Source organism: Stylophora pistillata, chromosome 8 (assembly GCF_964205215.1).
Source record: "Stylophora pistillata chromosome 8, jaStyPist1.2, whole genome shotgun sequence".
Taxonomy (NCBI): domain Eukaryota; kingdom Metazoa; phylum Cnidaria; class Anthozoa; order Scleractinia; family Pocilloporidae; genus Stylophora; species Stylophora pistillata.
In genome coordinates, this window is record NC_142526.1 from 29,812,672 (window position 1) to 29,833,909 (window position 21,238).

General features: G+C 37.7%; 1 long non-coding RNA gene and 1 pseudogene across 2 annotated transcripts; one reads left to right on the plus strand and one right to left on the minus strand.

Annotated features, from left to right (window-relative positions):
* Positions 1 to 11,055: 11,055 nt before the first annotated feature.
* On the minus strand, positions 11,056 to 15,579 carry LOC148725793 (uncharacterized; annotated as a pseudogene). The gene is made up of 5 exons (XR_015990624.1): positions 14,512 to 15,579; positions 13,965 to 14,035; positions 13,340 to 13,456; positions 12,567 to 12,666; positions 11,056 to 12,035 (listed from the first exon to the last, which is right to left on the minus strand). The product of XR_015990624.1 is annotated as an uncharacterized LOC148725793 (transcript).
* On the plus strand, positions 15,025 to 16,447 carry LOC148725794 (uncharacterized). Its single transcript, XR_015990625.1, has 2 exons — positions 15,025 to 15,158; positions 15,574 to 16,447. It is a non-coding gene; the product is annotated as an uncharacterized LOC148725794 (long non-coding RNA).
* The last annotated feature ends 4,791 nt before the right edge of the window (positions 16,448 to 21,238 follow it).

Here is a 21,238-nt window from a genome sequence, read left to right on the forward strand (position 1 = left end):
AATAGTTTAGCCGAATGATAAACGGTCTAGTTGCCCATGTCGAGTTGGAACATGAAATTGTGAAATGGACCAGCTAAAGTGCAAATAGTCTAGCATTCATATGCAATACAGTACACAAACGGTGTAGCTTTGCGTCAAATGACTCAGGATAATATGGAGTAGCACAGCGTACGCACAAACGGTGTAGCTTCAGGTAAAATGGCTCAGCATAATGTCGAATGGTACATCGTACATACAAACAGTGTAGCCTTGCGTGAAAAGGCTCAGCGTAATGTGGAATGGTACAGCGAACACACAAATGGTGTAGCGTTGTGCGAAATGGCTCAGCGTAATGTCAAATGGTACGGCATAATGTCAAATGGTACAGCGTACATACAAACAGCGTAGCGTTGCGTGAAATAGCTCAGCGTAATGTGGAATGGTACAGCGTACACACAAACGGTTTAGTGACGTAACGCTACACCATTCGTGTGTACGCTGTGCCATGCGACATCACGCTGAGCCATTTCACGCAACGCTACACTGTACGCTGTGCCATTGTACATTACGCTGTTCCATTTGCGGTCTGTATTTTTGGTGGTTTCGGCGAGATAGCGATCTGCTGGGGGGCATGACGTCATCGAGTGTGAAGAATTGCGCGAAACCATCACATTGTGTGGTCGCTGTGTTAAAGAGCCTTCACTTCGCCTTGCCGTAAAGCAGAGCCAATTCGGTAAATTTCTCCAAAGAAAACTCATTGAAAAGAACAAAGTTAATGTTGCCAAATACTTTGCAAACAAAAGCACATGCTCGAGTTTTCGTTGCGTTGCGAAGGTGGGAAGTAGTAACCTTAAGCCGATTTTATTTTTCGTGAATTGTAGAAGGACAGTTTCCCTTCCCTTTACCACCCTGTTTTATGTCTGTGCGTTTTTTTACTTATTTTATGGCAGACGTGTCTCATCAAGAAAGGCATGTATGTGCTCAAAACCAACTCGGAAAAAAGGTTGCTTTGGCCCAAACTACATGTTTGATTGACAAATGTAAAAACAGATCAAGGCTCTCAGTTTTCTTACCATGGCGTCCAGGGCACACGCAGAATCCAACTTCTAACGTACTTCTGCGATGTTCAAAGAGCCTGATCGAGAAAATAAAAATAGAAATTATTTCTACTATCACCGCACCCCGGAAAAAATAAATAAAAAACGTAATATAATATACACCTCTTTAAAATAATAGATGTAAGCAGTCTTCCCTTAGCTTAATACTCTAATCGTACGGAAAACCAATTAACGCATTCCGATATCACTTTGATTGAAAAATGTCAAAACAAATTAAGGCTATCCGTTTTCTTACCATGGCGTCTATGATGGTACACACAAAATCCAACTTCTCACGTACTTTTGATATGTTCAAAGAGCCTTTGCAGTTAAACTCTCATTGAAAAGTAAGCGCGAGTCAGAAATGAAAAGAGAGCTCGGCATTCGACATTTCTCGCACGTCATAACACTACTTAACACTTTAAACATTCAGACACACCAACGTGTGCAAGCTGAGTTTGGATTTTGGTCGAGGGTCGAGGGTAAAATGTCGAGTCTCGAGGGTAAAACGTTGAGGGTCCGAGAAAATTGTCAAGGGTCCATAAAAAACTAAAAATCGCAAATTTTAAACAAATTAAATGTCGTGAAATGTCAGAGGAAACTCAAAAATTACATATGGACATGTTGTGACTTATTGTTTTTGTATAATTTCACGCTTCATTTACACAGCTTCCACAAATGCACCCGCAACCGCAAATAAATAGATGCCGGCTGATCGAGGTCAAGGTTCACTTTGTGGAAAGCGTGACTAAGCCATTCGTGCATCCAAGTATGGTTTTCTCTTAAGCGCCTAAATCTCGCAGTTTCTGGGTTTCCATCCATTGTGAAGTCATAAGCAAAAAAACTCGAACTGAGGAACAGCAAATAAAAAATTATTTCGCAACCAGAGATGCGCTAATAGAGGGGCTTTTAGCAACGTCTGACAAAAGATTGACAACAAAACGTACAAATTTTTGTTGTTTGAGTACACTTTTTTGTCATTTTTATCGATGGTGTGTTTTAACATTTGTTCCCTCTGATCCTGCAAAACGTTTTGCACATAACCGAAACTGAAGTTTTTACTGCTGCTGTTACTGTAGTTTTAGTCGAATTTGTCATGATTTCACGTCATACTCGGAGTGTTAAGAATCTTCTTTCTCCTGACATCATAATGAACTCGGGGATTTCAATCTGATTTAAAATTCTCAGAACTAACCTTCCAAGAAATGAATGCTAGCGAGTAAGGAGATTTAGCATATTGATCTTGGAACTCTGTAGAAGGTTCTTGTTTTTACACCACTTTGATTAACAAGAGCTTGTTTTCCTTAAGTCTGCACACGCCTTGTCAAGGATATTTCCGTTTAGAGACTGTCTTCCTCCATCTATTTATCATCCGCAGGCGTGAGGAGACGACCGCGACGAAGATCGATTTTTTATTTGTTGTTCCTCAGTTCGAGTTTTTTTGCTTATGACTTCACGGCGGATGGAAACCCAGAAACTGCGAGATTTAGGAGAAAACCATATTTCGATGGACGAATGGCTTAGTCACGCTTTCCACAAAGTGAACCTTGACCTCGATCAGCCGGCATCTATTTATTTGCGGTTGCGGGTGCATTTGTGGAAGCTGTGTAAATGAAGAGTGAAAGTATACAAAAACAATACACAACATGTCTGGAATTTATCCATATGTAATTTCTCAGTTTCCTCTGACATTTCACGACATTTAATTTTTTTAAAATTTAAAATTTTAGTTTTTTATGGACTCTCGACATTTTTCTCAGACCCTCGACATTTTACCCTCGAGACTCGACATTTTACCCTCGACCCTCGACCAAAACCCAAACTCGTGCAAACTGTGGGAAACCGGGAGGCCGGCAAACCGTGGTAGAATCAAGTCTTCAGTGCTATTTTAATTAAGGCTTTCATGAAGGAAAACAAATAAAAGCAATATCGGCCGGGGAAAAAAATAGGAGACATTTACCGAATTGGCTCTGCTTTACGGCAAGGCGAAGTGAAGGCTCTTTAACACAGCGACCACACAATGTGATGGTTTCGCGCAATTCTTCACACTCGATGACGTCATGCCCCCCAGCAGATCGCTATCTCGCCGAAACCACCAAAAATACAAACCGCAAATGGAACAGTGTAATGTAGAATGGCACAGCGTACATACAAACAGTGTAGCGTTGCGTGAAATGGCTCTGCGTGATGTCGCATGGCACAGCGTGCACACGAATGATGTAGCGTTACGTCACTAAACCGTTTGTGTGTACGCTGTACCATTCCACATTACGCTGAGATATTTCACGCAACGCTACGCTGTTTGTATGTACGCTGTACCATTTGACATTATGCCGTACCATTTGACATTACGCTGAGCCATTTCGCACAACGCTACACCATTTGTGTGTTCGCTGTACCATTCCACATTACGCTGAGCCTTTTCACGCAAGGCTACACTGTTTGTATGTACGATGTACCATTCGACATTATGCTGAGCCATTTTACCTAAAGCTACACCGTTTGTGCGTACGCTGTGCTACTCCATATTATCCTGAGTCATTTGACGCAAAGCTACACCGTTTGTGTACTGTATTGCATATGAATGCTAGACTATTTGCACTTTAGCTGGTCCATTTCACAATTTCATGTTCCAACTCGACATGGGCAACTATACCGTTTATTATTTGGCTAAACTATTTATGTTTAGGCTGTTCTATTTCATGAAGGAAACCTAGACTGTCTATAATTTGGCCATGCCATTCCTTTATTAGCTATGCTATCCTGCAGCTGATCCTTAAACCATCTTTGTATTTACTGATCTATTTGACATCCTTGTATTTTTGGTGGTGACGGCCGCCCATAGGGGGTGGGGGTTTCAATTGACTAGTGCATTAAGTTGCGCTGCAGTTAAACTGCTTTTTTGGGAAAACATTTTTTTTTTATAATTTGATTTCTGGAAGTGCAACTTTACCTGTATATTGACTTGTTTCTCTGATTGTCAATCTACATTTTTTATCTTACTGTTTTTCAACACCGAATATCTTTCAAGGTTTTAGTTTGAACTTTGCGAGAACTTTAGGACGCGTACTGAGTTGACAAGTTGTGACAATGGTTCAAGGGTTAATTCACACGGGCAGTTTATTTTTGGAAAGCAAAGCTTGAAATTGTTTCGAGGCAATACGGCTTTCCAGCAAAACCGAAGGTGTAATTCCTCGCATTTTCAAGACATGGTCAAAACTGGACTGTTCTTTACTTTTTTTTCCGTAAAAGTGAACTGCTAACTATGAAAATCTTGAGTTAAATATACCATATGAATAATCAACTTCAGGTGGCGTGAATTTTTTAATAATTATTATTTTTATTCCTATAAATTTCTATTTCTAGTTTATTTTTGTATTTAATTTTTCTTTTGATTTTTTTTCTTTAGTCCGACAATTGCTTAAGTGACTACTCTATTCAGTATTTATGATGTCAAAGAAACGGCCAAAATAGTATTGCAAATGAGAGAAAAATGGGGGGAAATGATCATTTTTACAATTAGAAATGTCAGTCAGTAAAGACAAAAGCCTTCTCTGACACTCTTAAAGATTTATCAAATGAACCGCGAAGCAATTGAAAAGCTGAAACGTTAATGTTCAGAGAAACTTCTCGTCCAATATCGAAAAATATGAATTCTGTCTGAAATATCTGTCAACGAACTCAATGCTTTACCTTTAGTTCAATACATTTGAACCAATCCATTAAAAAAAATAATCCACTATTAAACTCGGTAAGTAAGAAATTATTTACATCGACATCTGTAGTATCAAATAAAGCAGTTTTTATTCCAAACCAATCCCATAGTTGGAAAGAGATATTTGCAGCCATAAGCCCGATACCAATGAACTGATGAAAAAAACATGAAACATTTCTCGCTTTGATAAACAGAAATTAAAACTGAAATCAAGCAGGTAAAATGAAGCATTTCGTGTATCTAGCTTTGACAGGAACAGAATGATATTAGTCAATAATTTCAGCCAAGGGAATAAAATTAAGATCGTGTTCAATGTTCAGTTTCTCGGCAGGTTCATGAATATTAGAAAGAACTGCGATAATACAAAAATTCAAGTGAATTAATTGTTCACTGCTGTTACCTGGACGTTTTTCTCAATGCTTTACTTTTAGTTCAATACATTTGAACCAATCCATTAAAAAAAATAATCCACTATTAAACTCGGTGAGTAAGAAATTATTTACATCGACATCTGTGTTATCAAATAAAGCAGTGTTTATTCCAAACCAATCCCATAGTTGGAAAGAGATATTTGCAGCCATAAGCCCGATACCAATGAACTGATGAAAAAAACATGAAACATTTCTCGCTTTGATAAACAGAAATTAAAACTGAAATCAAGCAAGTAAAATAAAGCATTTCGTGTATCTAGCTTTGACAGGAACCGAATGATATTAGTCAATAATTTCAGCCAAGGGAATAAAATTAAGATCGTGCTCAATGTTCAGTTTCTCAGCGGGTTCAAGAATATTAGAAAGAACTGCGATAATACAAAAATTCAAGTGAATTAATTGCCGACTGCTGTTACTTGGACGTATTTCAGCTATTTATCATTAGAACATGGATAGAGGAAAAGAATCATTACAAAATATATTTTATGGTTTAAGAGGACTGAAACTTAATTTGAGTCTCGTTAGATGAAAGCGAACCAACTCGGTCTGCAGCGATCGCAACTTCACAATGTTTCAGGCGAGTATCATCAAGAAAGTGTGGGTTAGTGGATGTTCGTTCTAAGTAATAATCTGATTAAACTGGTGGCCTCGATAAATTCGCTCTTGCGTTTCATGACACATATGTTTCGATTCAACAGGAAGTAATCCGTACAGCCGTAATTCAAGTGAATTCTTTGTTCTTATCTCTTACCTAAGTGTCCTTTATCTATTTATACAATAGAATATGGATTTAGAAAATATAAATGCAAAATATATTTATAGTTTACGAGGACTGCAACTGAGTCTCTTCGGATGAAAGCAAACCAACTGGAGCTTCAGAAATCGCTACTTCACAATTTAGGTGAGTATTATGAAAAAAAGTAGAGTCAGTGAAAGTTTTATCTGAGTAACAATCCGAGTGAAATGCTGATTTCCAAATTTCGTGCTCCGTGCAACGCATCTAATACAATTTATCAGACCTTCCCCCCCTCCCCCCCACCCCTTACATAAACTTTTTGGGATTTCATTTCTTAAGAAGTATCATGTTCAAATGGTGAAGACCTTCTAGATTCAAAGACTTAGATGTTTTGGATGAATTCCCCAAAAGTGATTTGGATCGAAGTATAAAGTGGTAAACAATCATGTGTTTTATTACCGATCATTATGAATAAAATTAGTACAGAAAATTTCATTGTGCTTTTAAATGTTTTGAATGTCTCGAAGAGAAAATGATTCGATTTGTGGCTCAAAAAAAAAAAATGCATAACTCAAGAAGGAACACACCGCCATCTAAAAAAAAGTTCTCATTTTCACAGTTAATGTTCCTTTCCTCATCGTCGCCTTTTTTGGAAATCTGGTAGTTGTTACAGCTGCTATCAGGACAACCGTTCTATACAAACATAACAAAGACTGAATTGAAGAATAAACTGCTGTGTAACCTGGCCATTGTTGATTGCTTCACCGGACCAAAAAGTTAATGAAAACATTTTCTATTCACAACGGTGCTCACAGCGTGATTCGAAAGAAATCATTTGTTCCCAGGTGTGTCAGTAGACAAACTAAGCATGTCCACTGGAAGTTAGACACGAAGGTCACAATTCGCGATAGCGCATAGCCTCGAATTCGTACCGCTTTGAATACAAATAGTAACTAAACATTTAACATAAACAAATGACTATATCAAACTTAACTGACTAGAATACCTCATACTAACTACATTACATACGCCATAATCCTTACCCAAACATCAATCTTCGACTTTTCACCAGCGACCAATGGCTGAAAATGAAACTGCAAGTATTATCTGCAGCAGTCCCGTGGTGTCTCTATTCCCCACTAACGACACCGCTGTCCTCATAAATGACATGATTCTTTGTATCGTCAACGTACCTTGCTGCATCTTCGCCTTTCTTGGAAATCTGGCCATCATTATCGCTGTTGTAAAAACACCATCCTTGCAAAGACCAAGCACTATTCTGCTGTGTGGTCTGGCTGCTGCTGATTGTTTGACAGGTTTGGTGGCCCAGCCGTTATTTGTTTTTAGGAGTTTGATGATTTATCGCATCCACGAGTCTTGTGTCCAAGTGTGCACCATTTTTATAGCCTATAACACGAGTCAAATTGCTTTTGTTGGATGGTCTTTGGTAAATATCACTCTCATCAGTTTTGATCGCCATTACGCGCTTTCCAAGCCTCTAATGTACCGTTCAAACGTAACAAAAAAAGGTGAGTTTCTGGTAGTAGTAGTAGTAGTAGTAGTAGTAGTAGTAGTAGTAGTAGTAGTAGTAGTAGTAGTTCTTTATTTAATGTGGCACCACACTTAGCTACAAGCTACTTTCCAGGAAGCCCACAACAAAATATTCACTAAAAAATTACAACCTACATTAAGAGTTATGTACATTAAATAAAATATTATTACAAAAAGAATATCGCAAATTTAAATATATATTTGTATACATGCGTGGTAAAACAGAGATCAAAAAACTAAAAACTTAAAATTTTAGGCGACGGATATCGTGGAGAAACGTTCTTGTGCCAGCCTTTCCGCGTATAGCATCTGGTAGCGCGTTCCAAGTCTTAGCAGCAAAATAACGAAATGACTTAAGACCATGCTTGGTACTGTTAACCTTGGGCAAGGAAAGCATGTTAGTGCCTCTAAATAATTTTAAGGCGGATATGCTATCGCTTATAAGAGTAACCAGGTCTTTCAAACCAGAGTCCAGTTATTTCCATGGTGAGCAACGCTATCTGACGGATAAATTGCTATCCAGCGGATAAGTGCTAACATCACGTACTACGCTATCAATGCACGGGATAGCATTATCCACTCTTTGAACAACCCGGACCAGAAATCCAATCCAAATCCAAACTGACAAATTCTGGTTTTCTTATAACACTTCTTACGGATCTTGATATCAAAATAATGTGGTCTGCTAATTATGTGTTTCAATGTTTCTTACCTATAAAAACAGTGCTTTGATTTCACTTATCCATCTTAATTGTTGACAGGGCTAAATCGATCTCTTCTTAGTTTGTCTTCTTAAGGGGGGGGGGGGGGGCGAGAGGCGTTGGTGTGTAGGATCGATCTAATCGTATTCGCAGAAGCCTTTGTAAGAACAACTTATATATTTAATTGTAGATTAATAGGTCACTGTTTAAAAAAAAGAACGTGATTTGTTATCAACAGAGGCAAGTCTAAAAGCCTTTGTGGCTGGAATAACATGGCTTCTGGTGACAATTCTGACGCAATTCGTGTTGCCAAAATATTTTGGGTTGGCCTTGATCCTCGGCGTAGGCTTCATCATCCTGACAGTCATTAACTACATTGGCAGTTTCGTGGCCATTCGTCGTCATGACAACAAGTTGGTGGACGTAATCACGAGGATGAATACTACCATTATATTGCGAAGGGAAAAGAAAGCATTTTTCGACACGCTCTTGATAATCGTTGTACTTGTACTGTGCTTAGTACCTTCTATTGTAAATGGTTTGCGGACAATGCTCTCAGATGGCTTTGGGCACTTCCAAGTTTTGTCCTTAAATCTCATTTACATCAACTCCTCCTTAAATCCAATAATTTATTTTATTAGAAATGCAGACATACGGAGGACGTTGAAATCATTGATGCACTGCTGATTGCACAATTTGAATTTAAATGTTTCGAGCTTGAAACATCGAGGTACAATTATGTATTTGTTGTAAACTATGATGAGTTTGCTCCTTGTGGTTTTGAAGATAAACAATAAGTCTCTTAGACATTTCTAAATAAGAACTAAAATGGAGTCCCAGAGATGCTGTCTGCTGGTTTCAATGTCAATGTACAAGTTTTTCCGTTGTTGGAATTAAAAAAAACCTGAACCAGTTAGAAACATTTCAAGCTTACAGGTGGGTCTCAATGGGATGCTGGCTTTTTTTTTTTACGGTTATCGGCTAAAATTTTGGCCCTTTTACGGCTATCGGTTAATTTTTTACAGTTACGGTTATAACAAAAAAGTTGAAAATTAATTTCTTTGGTTCCAAAAGGTTAAATATTAATAAACCTGTGTTTTTTTTAATCTTAAAAGCAAAATAAAGGTGTTATGGTCATCTCAGGCTTAAATGAGTTATTCTTTTGAAAAAATTTAATATTTGATAAATCATACCACTTCTAATACAATTATTTTACGCATAGAATTGTGAACTATGAAAAAGGATTCAATACAAGGCCATACACAACTTAACTTACGTCATGCATTCTTACATTTACTTGTAGGAGTGGTGACCTGTTTATCCTTATATGGTGCTATATATGCCTGTTAAATTGTCTCAAAATATAGCCATGCTTGACGCCTCAAAATCCTTGAATGTACAGTCTAGCTTGTCTCGGGTACCATTTTTTGCCTAGACATCAAACCGTTTCCACACCTTGACTTGCCTTCCGGACCTTGTTACTACTGGCTTACTGATGATAAGATCCTCTGAGTCACTATCCGTATCAACATCGCTAATTTCAGAATCGCTTTCGTACTCCTCCACCTGGTTGAAATCAGCAGCAGACGCGAGCTTCACTTACGGAATGTTGGAATCGCTTATGAAACTTAATGACACATCGGAGACTAGAGGGTTGACCTCAGAGGAGGCAGGGAGGGTTCTGTCGTCTTGGTCATCGGAAAATCGTACCTTTGGAGTAACATCCGGCTTTGGCTTGGCGTACGCTGCCGGGGGCAAGGCTCCTGCCTGGTCTTTCGTCGTTTCACTCCTCACAGTTCTTTGCCTCACTGGACGATAATTCTCCAACCATTCCTTCATTACTTCCTTCGAGCGCCATATGCCTGGTCAGTTCCGCGACCGGTCGAGTCGTTTGCTGTTTACTGACAAGCGATGATAGTTACCGCTGTGATAGCTATTGTTTAGCCCGAGTTTTCCGAAATCTGCCTGCCCCACCCAAGCGCTACGGCGTCTTTGATGTTTTGGCCGGTTTTCAAAGTTTTTGCGAACTGGAAAAGTTAGGGTCGCATTAGGCAATGTGCCCCGATGACAGATTTTTACACCAAAGTGACCACATTTACACCAACACAGGATGAAATAACTAAATTAAGTTTCCTTAAAGGTAACTTAAAGGTTAACATTAGAAGTATTTAAGTCATCTTTAGGTGACATACGAAAGTTCTGAAATGTATCTTTAATTGAACTTTCCGAAGTCAATTAAAGTGTCCTTATGAACCATTTAGTTAACACTTTAAGGTCACATGAAAGCAAACCTAAATAAGCATTTCATGAACACTTTAAGATCACATGAAAGGAAACCTAAATAACCATTTAATTGAATTTAGGAATCCTCTTAATTCTTGTAAAGTCAACTTTAGTCAACCAAAACTTCCACTTGTAAATGCATCTTAAAGGTTTCTTCAATCTTTTGTTTCCCTTTAAGTACTGCTTAAAGTTACAGGTTTTGTTGTAATTCATCTTTAGTTGTACTTTCTGATTCTCTTAAATTTCAAGTTTTGTTAACATTCATCATTAAGTGACCTTTAAGCACCTCTAAAGGCTGCAGGTTTCACTTTCAACTGACTTTTGATTTGCTTAATCACACCCTCATTTATATCCCAATAACTTATGATATTTTGGGCAACCTTACAATTGATAGAAAAAGAAGCATCACACATTCAAGTAATAACAAAGTGTTTGAAATTGCAGTGATGAAATAGTTTCGTTCAAAACTCATTTGTTCCCCTGAGATAACATAAACCTACAATGAAGCTGAGGATATCCCAGTCGAGCCCCATACATAATTAAAAAAAGAGATGTCCAAATGTTTGAATTACTGATTGACATACTTTATTAAAATTGTTTCACTTTTGTCAATGTATAATATAATCTTCGTCAAGCAGGTAATAGAATATTTACCACTATAAAAGTATGACAAATACACAAATTATATAACTAGCTGTAGTAACAAACTACACAAAAAGATATTGATTCACAAATTGTACTCTCAAATCCAGCTACTAAGAAATGTGATTTGAAATGATACTTGTCTAACAATAAAAAATATAAGTTCAACCTATCAATCTAAAATTCAGAAAAATTTTCTTAATCGACTTAAATTTGCAATAACTCTCAGTTATTTGCTACATTATTACAACTGTAATACTTATTAAATATGATCATATACCTTAATTTCTTTTAGTAAACAAGTGATAGAAAACAGTTCTCTTACTCTAAAATGCAGCTGAAACTTTGATATACAAAAATGATGTGTACATCTATATATAAAAAAGTATCTCATGTGGAGGAAATTTATTAACATTGAAGAATTCACGATCACTCACTTTAGATGAGACCATAATTATTCAATGAAAAAGAAGCCTCATGCAGGCATGCAAAATAACCTCATTCTAGACTTGGCTTGATATTTTGTACATTTTCGATTTCATTGATTAGTAAAACAATTTTCTCACTGTATTATTGCCCACTCTGGAAAATTTTCAGTAGGTGGGCATCTCAGAAAAGGTTGCCCATAAACCCTGGACGGATTCTCTCTTTAGCTCTTGAAGTGAGCTTTTTCTTATAAGCCTTTTCAAGTTTCTTTTCAATTTTTTTCATTCTCCTACTTTCCCACTGAAGGCGATGCACAGAGTATTTTGTTACTTTTGAGGTATTTCCATTGTCATCCTCGTAGCAGCTTTCCTCACTGCTCATTGCCTCCATGACAAGAACCTCTGCTGCTCTCCCCTTTTCATGCTGGTTGGCCCAGTTGACCAGCTCCAGGGCTGTAGTTTGTCTCATTAACTTCTAAAAAAAATAAAAAAATTAAACAGGCATGAGAAGGGTGTTATAGGACTTCAAATGAAAAATATGATCCAAATCACTAATTTCTCTTGATATATATATATGTGTGTACCCATTGTAAGAATGGAATTCTTAAGCATGTTATAATATAGGGTCTCTTTGTCCTTTTTTTTTTTTCCATCAAATGGTGCATACAAACTATCATTTATCTCACATCACATTTTAATATTTTTCAAATTTATTTTACAAAGATTTTCTTGGGAGGCTCTAGATACAGACCAGAATACCTCACTTATTTAACAATTTCTCTAATAAGAACATAGTCCCTTAGATGTGTCTATATTCAAAGCCATCCAATTTTGAAGTGCCAAAATAAAGACATTCAATGGGAAATAGCTTCCCTCCCATTGATCAAGTGTACTTGAGGGTGTACTCAGTCTGGTAACATTGAACATCTGTCGGACCCCATCATTTGTGAACAGCAGGGTATATGAAAAGTAAAATGTTCAAAATAGTATCCTAGCCAATAAATACCTCTCTTTGGAGACCACTCTTCCAGGTTTTTTGTTTATGAGCCTCATAGTGGTTACCACTCTTCAGTTTCTGTGTTTTCACACATATTTGAAATGTATTTGTAAAGCAGCTGTTTAAAGAAATGATTATGAAAATGCCATGAGAAGCTGATTGTAAAAAGATTCCCACATAAATTAATGACAATGTTCAAATTTATAATAATTTATGGCAGGCCACCTTAGAATATCTGCCAAGTTAGTATGTCCTTAGTGATTCATTGCTAAGGTGTAAAGTATGCTTTTTTGAGGATCCACACTGAAGTGTCTCAGATCTAGAGACAAGAAATAAACCTGAAAATTTCAGTTTGCAACATATTTAAATTTCTGTAACATTTGGGAAAGTGAATATGTAAGTTAGGAAAAACTATAAAATGCACCTCCCCCCCCATCCTAAATTTGACCATGTAATGAAGGTGCTCATTAGAGGTTTCAGGGTATCTAACTGTGTTACTGAATGCTAGTTTTATGATGACATTTATGTTGAGGGGAAAGTGGTAAAAGACACGAATTGATGGTAGAGACTAAAAGCAGGGGTATCATTAAGGGCTGGACAATAGACAAATCAACCAACTTTGAGCAAAATTTTGCCTGGATGTTTTCAAGCCAAGGCCTTCAATAAAACTCAAGTTGTTATAAAGGAGATATGCATCAATATGCTTGAGTGCAAAATCCTTATGCTCACCCACAAAATGTAATGACACCCCAATAAAAGTGAAATGCATGTGCTATGATTATTGGTAGCTACCTTCTATGACTTCTTTTGTCCAAGGACACTTTTCAGGTCCTCCTTGTTGATGTATTGCCTGCTCTATTGTCCGCTCAAAAAGGATCTCGTTGCTGTCAGAATTTATTCTAAGACAAAAACAAATACAATTAAGCATGGTATTCTGTAGTAACAACATTAACACTAAGACAAAAGTACAGTCAAACCTCGATTATCCGGACCTGTTGGGACTTAGGTAATCAGTCAGGATAATCGAAAATATGAATATTAATGAGACAATAATGTAAACAAAAGAGATGAAGATAAAAATCTGCTTCGATGACTCTCCGAGTGCTCGATCTTTTGAAAGCGGAGGAGGCAATGTTTTAAACGCACTTTTCCTGAATTTAGACATAATCTCTGAATTTTTTTACCTCATAAAGTTTGGAAGATCAAAGCTCATTAATAATCATAAAAAAAACGGGACCAGAGAAAAAGTCCGGATAATCGAAAAGTCCGGATAATCGAGGTTCGACTGTAACCACCATAAGGTGTTCACATAACATCTCAATATTTCAAGCAGCAGCTTAGACTCGGATTTCCTCGCTCAATCAAGATAAAGTAAAATATCTCTGAATCTAAAATCATATTACTCACTCTTCGTCAAGATAGAAACCACTAAAGTCATCTTTTTTCAAAAGGAGTTTGTACATTCTCCTCACAGTTCTCTAAAAGAATGAAAAAAAATTCAACAATCGGTTTGTCAAGTATGTCCTATTTCTACTCTCACGCTTTTTAAAAACCCTGGTTGTTTGAAGGCTAGATGATGTAGAGCAATCGACACAAGCACAATTAAAAATTAACCTTACCCATCTATGTGAATAAAACAGGCAAGGTCAAAAGGGTCCAAGAGAAAAAATGATTAAATGAATTTTCATACTAGATAATTCTCGTTGAAACAAAAGGGAGGAAAAAAACTTTTCTGGTAGACCTGTTTATGGTAAAGGATTATCAAGTAAATGTAACCACATCTAATCATGTCAAATGATTACCGCCGAAATAATTAAGTTAATTATGCATATAATTCGCGCGGCAAACATCTACTCAACATAAAAGAAAATCTTCCACGAAACAGAACTGATTCAAGCAAATTATGAACACAAATCACATTATTCATGCTTATCAGTTATGTTTTTTTACTCACTCGACAAGCCGGTGGAACTACTACCGTCGTTCGCCTTTGTCTTCTGTTTTGGCGCCGACGGACGTTGGCTGCATTATTATCAACAGTTTGAAGACGGCCCTCGATCCGCTGAAGCGCTTCAGAGTTTTCTTTGTTGCTGCGCTCTTGCTGCTGCCGAAGCTTTACATTTTCGCTCGCCAGAGCGTGATTGCTCCGGATCAACTCCTCCAGCAGCACAATGCAATCGTCGGACACTTTATTCCTTTTTTCGCCGCTGGAACCACATCATGGTTTTGATCGTGCAATCGTCTTTCCGCCATATTCTTTTCTTACTTGCTTTAACTACGAATTAACGGTAAAATAACCACACTACAAGTGCTTCTCTCGGATGCTTTGTGATGCTTTGTTAACAAAGTAGTCAAACGGAATATTGAGGTTCAAAAAAGCGCGCGAATTAATATTTCTAAGACCAAACAACGACCTCCTGTTGACATATTGCCTCGTTGTGATGTTTATCGTACTGTGCCTAGCTAACGCTGGCCAGTACAAATGAAGACTCGAGTGTAATTGGAAGCAAGGAAACAGAAAGGCGGGAAAACACGAACTACACGTTCGAACTTTACTTGTTCAAGTAAACAGCTTCATACCGATACCAAAGTTTCAAAAGGGTTAGTTAAAAATATATCTGAAAATGTAGCCGTGTGTAGGTCAAGGATATCTTGTAACAAAGGAAATTTACGTATGATGCACGATCCTCGCAGTAGATAGCGCTAATTTAAGCAATAGCGAAAATCACACCTGGAAAAATGAGGCCTGTACGGGACTCGAACCACTGACCTCTGCGATACTAGTGCAGCGCTCTACCAATTGAGCTAACAAGCCAACTGGGAGCAGGCCGTTAAGTCGATTCGTAATAAACCCGTGAAAGTGATAAATCAGATACAATGAAATATATGAAGTTTATATATTTTGAACTGCGGTATTAGATACGTATGATGCACGATCCTCGCAGTAGATAGCGCTATTAGCTTAAATATTTGAAGCTGTTCACTGTTTCTTAGGTTCTGTATTTTTTTTTTTCAGGGAGTGAGGAATCTGCTCTTTTCCTGCCATGACTTTTTCCCACAAGGGCACTGAAAGCTTTCTCGATGGCACATCATAGGTTGGCAGATGATGAGATGGCACATCTTGTCAGTCAGTGCTTTTGTTGTACTGCCAATGTGTATGTAAAATTGTCACCCTGTATGAATTGAAGCTTTGGACGAAGTCAACAGATTAATATGTATTTCTGTAAAATCAATACTGTCTGTCAGCTTCATAGGGAGATTTCCACAAATAACATTGTTTGTATATATGAAACAAAATTTACACTGATCCATGAAAATAAAAATTTCACAATACATATACAAAAAAAAAAAAAAGAAAGAAAAAGACCAACTACAGAGAATAACCAAAAGTGCTAACCTCATTATAGTAATGCTTGATACAGACAGTTATTTTTTGTTGCCTTTATAGAGTGCTGGAAACACAAACTATTACGTATTCATTTTTATTGTTTGAATTATTTCTCTGAAATTCCCATTTATTGTGACAGTAACATGGGTGTAGAAAGCTTTCTCGATGGCATTTTGTAAGTTGGCAGGTGAAAAAGTGGCACATCTTGTAAATCAGTGCTTTCAAGTGACAGAAGTCTTTCTTTTACCCATTCTTTAATTGCATACCAATGCTTTTGATTAATAAAGCTATTTATTCAGTTTAATTGTAAATGACAGTTTCTTAGGATTTATTGTGACTTGATTTTTGGAGGCATGAGCTATAGAACACATTATTTATATTGTAGACAATTTGTTCGGCCGAAGTCAAAATAATTTGTTAGTTTTGTGCAATATATGTTCGCAGTGTTTATGAAAATAAAATGTTATGTCTGTGGTAGGCAGAGGCCTGCCACTTTTGTTTGTCCGATTAGTTGTTTTAGTAAGGGTGGATTACATGAGCCGAGTTCACTCTTTGCTAGGATGGCATTATGTGGGCAGGCCAGCCTGACTCATGTAATCAGCCTCTAAGTGGATGATTGGCAGGCCTGTGGCCTGAATTATTATTTCCCTCAGATTTCTAGCAAAGGTAAATAGATCAATCACATTTAATTCCAGTTTCATTTACATTAAATTTTATTCTGAATACAGTTGAACCCAGTAAATGGGCCACCCTCAGGGAACTGGCAAATGGCCACTAAATAAGGGTTTTTATTTCTTTTTTTGTTAGATCCCAATGCAAATTTATAGCAAATGAACAGCTTTGCTCAATGAGCAAGGTAAATGTAAAGCAAATGTCAAATTTACGTCACACTTGCATGGAATTTTGTCAGGAACAAATACTTGAGTTTAGCTTCAGTTTATAGCTATTGCAAATTTAGTTCAAGCACACTTCTTTTTCAGCTTGAGGATAGTGTTTCAGAAGAAGACATTTCATTCCCAGCAGACAAGATGGATCACAGAAAGCTAATGGTATCATCTATAGGATAGTGAAAGAAAAACCATTGCAATCTGTGTCCCTTGCGAGGATTCGAACCTCCTGCAGTCAGCCTAGAGAAGGTGATCCCAGCTGTGAGGAGAGTTTCGTGCGCTCCTCTCAGTGCTTGTCTATTTTCGCGTCTCGAGGAGAGGTGCAGTGCAGATTGCCCATACTTTGTTCTTACCCTCTGGTACCTCGGCAATGATGTATCCGTATCGTTTTTATTTTTATGTTTTATGATTTTTTTATTTTCATTGATTGATACGAGCACTGAGCCGTTAAATAGGTCTCAAACCCGGAGGCTAGACAAGTCGGTTCTCGGCTGTAACCACCAGAGGACTGTGTCTGTGTTCAAGCGGGGATTTACTTTTCTCCGGCACCCTTGACATTCAAAGTCAAAGGAATACAAAAGGACTAAAGCCAGGTTGGAGAGTATCTGCTTTTTAACTGAACAACATTAAAAAATTATGGCATTTGCAGAACGGAATGGTGACTGTAGCTTAACTTGAGAGGGGCCACGAGAACTAATTGTTTATATCATATCAGTCAAAAATCAATTATCTCAGAAAAATTGCGCATCACCTTATCAGCTGGAAGACAAAAAAAAGTAAGAGCTGGGTCAATATTCATAAGGAACATCTGCTCTATCAGCTGGGCAGAGGAAGAAATTTGTGTGGACCTTTGTGATGATTCAAACCTCAATTTATTTAACATCGCTACCAAACGTTCTTATAGCAGAGCAGAAAGACCTACTACTGGGTGGACGCATGTGAGGATTCAAACCTCAGGCTTTTTAATCAATATTCCTGGAAAGGAGAAAGATTGTAAGCCTTACATTTAATACGGAGAAAGAAATAAGCCACACGACAAAAGAAAACAAAGGCAAATAATATGAACCAGAAACATTACAAACTTGCCGCAATAGTCTACGAAGGTACTTTCTCAATGGGGCGTCCATGCCCCCACAGGCAGTAGACAACTCCGACCTCAAAAAAATCTTCAGGGACTGAGTGCGAGGAAGTTTCAATGTTAATCGTCTCAAGCAACGTTCAATAGCGGTTATGTTCTCATGTAATAATTAAAGACGTAAAGATATATGTAGGTATGTATCAATACATACACATGACTTTTTTTATATTCAAATTAACTAACCTTCATAGTCAGATGAACTTGAAATTTCGTGAAATCACGGGAATTTGAAGTCGCCACGAAAGTATCTGTTAATTTCTTTCCGTTACCTTTCCGCTTATGCCTTTCGAAAGTTGAACGTGATTCGAAGCCATTAAAGCGCGCGCAGAAAACATTTCCTGACTTGTCATCGCACTCCATGCGCTCTTTAAAGGAGATGCAAAAATGAAACCGTCGCTTTCAATAAGATGTTTCGACCCCAGAAAGAATTGTGAGCTCACGTTGCTGCACGTAAAACAAAATTTGCTCTTCTGGCTCATCAGTGCAAGTGTTGGCTGATTTGTGATGAATATTCTGTTGACAGTTCAGATTACAATGAGACTATCTTTAATGCATGAATTAAAGATGTCAGAACAGCTATACTCATTTAAATCTCACCTTAAAGTCAACTTAAATGTATTTTAATGAAACACCCTCTTTTGTGCCAAAAAAGAAACCACTTAAAGGATACTGAAAGATTTGCGCTACTAAAGTTAAACTTATGTTCAATTAAAGACTCATTAAAGGTTAGAGTTAGCTTTCGGATATTTCATTTGACAATTAAAGACGATTAAAGCTTTACTCAACCTTTAAGACTGCTTTAGATTTTGCCTAAAGGCACTGAAATAAGAACATTCGTCCTGTGCAAACTTTGCCAAGTGCGACCCATGCCTTAGTGATCAACAGTAAGCGTTTTGCAAACAGTGACATCTCTGCTAGTTGCTTTACTCAGGTATTTCAAGCTCGCGATCTCCTGAAAATAACAAATATTAATCCTCAGTAAGAAAACCAGTATTTCGCTATCGAAACAATTAGCTCCCCAAACATGTGGGGAGCTAATTTAGTTTCTGCAATCCGCAAGATAAAAGACCCGCAAAAATTTCTTGCCACGCGGCATCCAAGTAGTCACGTACAAAATTCGTGACTTAAAGAGTACTTACTGTTCAGCTCGCTTTCACTATCTGAGTCAAGCAACAGGGGTAGTTCCAGATCTAGCTGCTGCTGGGTCGATAAAGAATAATTTTCTATCTTGCCGCTGATTTTGGCGAGGCGGTAAAGTTTAACGTCAAATTGCCCAAGACCGAACTTCCTGGCTTGCTCGTTAAGACCAAGAAAGTCAATAACGTTTTTCTTGAACGCTGAAAGTGTCCGATGCTCTTCTTGGACTTTGAGTCTTGCCATGTATCTTTCGCTTGGCCTTTCCTCACCCGTTCGATAAAAACTAACAACAGCTTTCAATACCGACATCGTTCAACTCACATGCACACTGGGTGAAGAAATTGGAGATCTTAAAACAAAAAGCTGTCAACTTGTCCTACAAAACGCAGGCCAAGTGAGGTCAAGGGAGAATACCGGGGGTCCATGAAACGAGCTTGGCCTATAAACGTATGAACCACATGTACGACATGTACGGAGTCAAAGTCAGCAAAATAAGAAATGAAACAGGTCATAAGTAAGTTTAGCACCTTCCTTAAAATTAAGAAATGTAGGGAACAATTTTTTTTACGGTTACCTCTTTTGACCCCATTTACGGCTAACGGTTAAAAATTTTTCAATTTTTACGGCTATCGACTAAATTTTTGGCCATTTTACGCCTATCGGTTAATCCCATTAAGACCCTCTTACAGGTGTAAGAAAAAAAAAAATTCAGTATCGGCACTTTGTGTCTCCGGAGTAATTAACAGTACTAGACGGAAAAAACTGTCAGCATTCTCCAAGAAAATAGTGTAACATTCACTCCATATTGAGATAAATGTAGGAGCAGAGGATTACGAAATTGTATAGCTTTTATTGATTAAAACTGTGTCCATTTAAAAAATCATCAGGCCGCAAGAAGTACATATATTCGCATGAAAAGCAAAGGGAAATAACTTGAAGAAAAGACACAGAAGAAGCAATCTATGCTTTTATCTTAAAATAAGGCAAGAGGATTTAAAAAAAAAAGTGTACATAAGTAAAGGCCTACTCTAGGTCGCCGTACCTTTGGGTGACTTTGGGCGATTTAAGGCGACTTAAGGCGACTTAAGCAAAATGGCAGAAGAAATATTGCGACTTTAGGCGATTTAAAGCGACTTAGGGCGACTTAAGGCGATTTTATTTGACTTAAGTGATAATAGGCGGCTTAAGCAAAATTGGCAGAAAAAACATTGCGACTTTAAGCGATTTAAGGCGACTTAAGGCAACTTAAGGTCCCAGAGTGGGCCTAAGTAATTATAGATAGTATCATGTAATTGGGCCCTATATGGAGTGCTTTTCGACTGACTGTCCCAAAACCAATATCAAAGTAACGACAACGTTCTGATAAGAACAGAGGAGAATATCGCAAGAGAGAAAAAAAAGAAAAACAAGACAACTGACCGAAGTACTAGAAAACGTTACCGAGCAAGTCGTGATTGTTTTAATTTTGCTTCTCATTGGTTGGATGCTTGTTATTGGTTGATTTAATTTTGCTTCTTATTGGTTGAGAAGATGGCGCAAGTTAATTTCGATCAATCATAGGGCGTAGCGAAGGGCAACTACTGAATGCAATACCCCGGATGACTTTTGACACTCATTTAAATATTGCTCTATTGTATGAGACCAGAGTAGCATGATGGGAAAGGGAAATTAATGTGTGAGTTTGTGACACATATCTAGAGCCTCCTTCCGCAGCTGTTATTTGGTATCATTGTTAGCAGAGAGAGCGCGCCGTGTGACCAGATCAAATAACGCGTTTGTGACAATTAAAAATAAGAAAATCTTCTGGAGCTGCTTTAAATTCGGTTGCCGTTTTGAAGATCAAAATCTCTAAGTAATTTTTGGATATTAACAAATATAGAAATAGCTAGTTTAGAAGCGTTATCGAATTTTGCCTTAACTCTCCCCTACGACTCGTCTTGTTTGCTCTTTTCCCCTAAGAATAACCTTGTATTGGCGAGGAAAGCGGGTAAACGTGCACCTCAAGGGCGTAGGCAAAGGGGAGGTCCACACAAGTATCTTTCTGGCTTTTGGAGGGGGTATGCAAGGGTGTTTCATTGATAAAAATAATCAATTGTTTTTGATAAGAGGAGGCCAATTTCACTATAACACT